This window comes from Nannospalax galili, unplaced genomic scaffold (genome assembly GCF_000622305.1).
Source record: "Nannospalax galili isolate Female #2095 unplaced genomic scaffold, S.galili_v1.0 scaffold1956, whole genome shotgun sequence".
Classification (NCBI taxonomy): domain Eukaryota; kingdom Metazoa; phylum Chordata; class Mammalia; order Rodentia; family Spalacidae; genus Nannospalax; species Nannospalax galili.
In genome coordinates this window covers 213,139-216,997 of record NW_008337307.1, presented here as the reverse complement: position 1 = coordinate 216,997, position 3,859 = coordinate 213,139, and positions in this window count along the sequence as shown.

Sequence of the window (3,859 nt, the reverse complement as noted above, 5' to 3'; positions counted from 1 at the left end):
CCCCAACTCTATCCAAAGGAATACTGACAATGGATTGCTGTAGATGAGGAACAGCTGATCCTCCTGGAACAGGGACCTCTGGCTGACTAGATTTACCAGAAGGGCAGATAGGGGGGGAATGGATGGGGATGCTGACAGCACAGTGGACAATGGCAGGGATAGAAGAGTATGGAGGCTCTAGTGGGAGAGGAAGGCTGTCTACCTGACGAGATTGTATACATGCTCAGATGCCGAGGAGCTCAGAAGGTGGGCGACTGTGACCAGTAATAGTCATGTATATAGAGATTAGAAATGCATGTGAAAACGTCTCAATGTCAATGGGCTTGGAATGAATCTTTCTGTATGAAACTGTGTGCTTTGACTACGAAGTGGAGATCTTTTTTAAACGTTGGAACCTCATTTAATTTTATGTCTTATAGAGTTTATAATGAGTAAAAGATTATATAAGCGTAATAATTCATCTGTAAACCTAGAAATGTACAGCCAATTTTGAAAGAGATGTACCGTAGCTCAGAAAAATATTATTGAATAGGTTAATGCTGTTGTAATGAAATGCTTCTTTTAATTAAAAAAAATTGCCAAATGGGATTTCATTAAACAAAACATCTGTGCAATAAAAGAAACAACTAACATAGTGAAGAGATAGTTTAAAGAACTGGAGAAAGATTTTTGGAAGCCATTCATCTGAGAGAGGACTATTATCTATAATATATAAATAACTTGAAAAATTAAACAACAAAAAAATCAAGAATGAACAAATAAAACAGATACTTCACAATGAAAAAACACCAATAACTAATGATTACATTTAAAACCTTTACTTTTTTATACAATCTATTTTATTTATTATATTTTCAAGTTTTCCATCCATATTAACAAGAAAATCTGACTTGTAATTTCAATATCATGTTGCCTACATTGACTTATTTATATACTTATCAGTAGGGGAAAAACAGGTTTCAGAATTTTTACAGCTTGTACAAGAAATCAGTCCTTGGTTTCCTGATCAAGGAACTTTAGATTTAGATACTTGGAACAAGGTAGGAAAAGAAATAAAAATCTGGTACACAGCACATGGTCCAGAAAATATGCCTATACAAACATTGTCCTTATGGAATCTGATTAAACATTGACTTCCACGGAGACTGAAGTACTACTTCCTATAGAAGCTTCAGAAAGCACATCTCTCTTGAAAGAGTACGGGACTCTACGACAAAAGAATTCTAATAGTAATCCTTCCTTTGTTAATCTAGTTGACAATTTGTCTGATGGAGATGTTAATGATGATGAATTATCCCCTGAAGATTGGATAGATTTAGGTGAGGAGGCTGCTAAATATCATAATGAACATTGGCCTCGTGATTTAGGAAGACCACCTCCTACAGCTCCCCCTTATAAAAATAACACAAAGGCTTGAGAGCAGTAGGATTTTCAGGGGCTATGAAAGAGGCAACTAGACAAGAAGCCTTTTTGAGATGCTTCCCTGTCACTTATGATGATGATGAAGAGCCTACTAGGGAACCTCTTCCTTATAAATTATTAAAAGAAATTAAAGAGGCAGTTAATAAATATGAACCAACTGCTCCTTATGTTGTTACCTTGGTGGATAATTTAGCAAGCTATTGGCTGACACGTTCAGATTGGAGTCAAATTGCACTATCTTGCCTGGATGGAGGACATTGTTTATTATGGAAAGTAGAATATGAAGAACAGGTCAAAAGGGAATTAGGATACAGTAAATTTAAGGATGAGGCTAGAGAAATAGATATGTCTATGGTGATGGGAGTAGGAAAATGGATAGACACTAGAGAACAAATAAAGATTCCCAAGAAGGCATTATTGCTGATATCCTCACTGGCTATTGAAGCTTGGAAGCGCTTGCCTTCTCCTGGCCCTTTGCCCATGGGTATAATAAATGTGAAACAAGGAGGGGAGGAACCTTATGAGACTTTTGTAGCTTGGTTGACTGATGCAGTAACTAAGGTGATTCCCCAAGAAGAGGCTTCAGGATTAACTATTAAAACAACTGGCCTTTGAAAATGCTAACATAGCTTGCAAAGAATTAACCAGATCTGTGAGAAGACAAGGAACACTTACTGATTTCTTAAAAGCATGTGCATATTTTTCTCCTTCCTATGCACAAGGCATAGCTATGATGTTTTATTAACATTGGGAAGAGGATATGCTTGTATTTTTCCACAGGAAACTGAATCTCCTATTTGGATTCCTGATCACCTCATTTGACATTATGACAGGACAACCGCTTGGTATTCTCCTGGATGGGTTACTCCTCAAGTTGTTTCTCTTTCAATCTCTGGTAGACAGCCCATTCAGAGGGACCTTTATAAACTTTTGCCTGCAATAGGTATGATCACTCTTCATTGCCCTCGGGGGAATCCAAAGTTTACTTCCAAACCTTTACAAGCTTGTGTAGGTGCTCCCTTTGCTATTTTATGGGAAGGTCCTCATGGTTTTATGTTTGTCTCCCATAATTCTGATGGTTCTTTTCATGTATATTGTTCTTACTATATTTTGTCAAATTGCTTAACTAGATCAAAAACTAAGGAAGCTTTTATTATATTATGCCACCCTTCTTATGTTATGCTTCCTGTTACTCTCTCTGAACCATGGTATATAGATCCAGGTGTTCATCTTTTTCACGATGCTACTACTGCCCTCCAATGATCAAAACATTTTTTGCTGCTCTAATTCTTGGAATAACTGCTTTAATTGATATATTACCTAGCTTTGCCTTGTCTACCAGAGCCCTTGTGCAAGAAATTCATAAAGCACATCATGTTAATCAACTTTCTAAAAATGTTTCTGTAGCATTGATGATTCAGGAACATATTGATCAGGGAATTCAGGAAAGGTTAAATGCTCTAGAAGAGACAGTGCTATTTATGGGTAATCAAATAATATTAAGGTTGACTTCAGGTTCAATGTCATATAGCATTTAAATGGATTTGTGTTACTCCTTTCCATATAATTCCTCAGATCATGAATGGGATAGAGTTAAGCTTCATTTACAAGGGGTATGGAATAATTCTGATATAGGACTAGATATTCATAACTTACATAGTCAAATCCTAACTCTTAGTAAATCCCATATAGCTACTTCATCTTTGGAGAAAACTTCAGCCTCATTTGTCTCTGCCATTTGATCTTATGTGTCTAATAGTAATGCTTGGTCATTTTTTATAAATTTAGGGATTGTTTTGTTCCTAATATTAATTCTGGTTTTTGCTCTTCCAGTCATCATCAGACAACTAGGAAAAAGTATTCATATTTTGAAACCTTCAAATTAAAAAATAAAAAGGGAGAGCAATATTTTGTTTGCAAGGTTCTTGACAATTGTTCTGTTTGAGAAACTTCCAGCTGAACACCGATGACAGCTACTCTTTTGGTGCATATCCCTTCCCCAACTACTCCTGGTTTTTGTAATTTGTATAATTTTCTCTTCTTTAAGTATTCTGATAACCAACTCTGATGATGGAATGGGAATCTAAACTGGGGAAATCTCTTCCTTTAGCAGAATTATCATGTTATTGAAACAAAACGAAAATAAAAAGAAAGACAACTTCCTCCTATGACTATGATCTCATTTGGACCTGCATTTGTGATTAATAAAGAGGCTTGGTTTCCCCCAAAAGAAAAAGATAGCATGCAATAGAATCCCTGCTGCCTTTTACAGGAGTTTATGAATTTAATCCTGAACAAGGAACTACTGAGACTAAACTTTGGTATAAGGAAAAACTACTTGGCTTAGGGATACTCCCTCTTGGATAGAAAGATTTGCTACATCAGTAAAAAGCTGGTGGTGCATGACTTCTGGAGAAAAATCGCCTATTCTTTTACA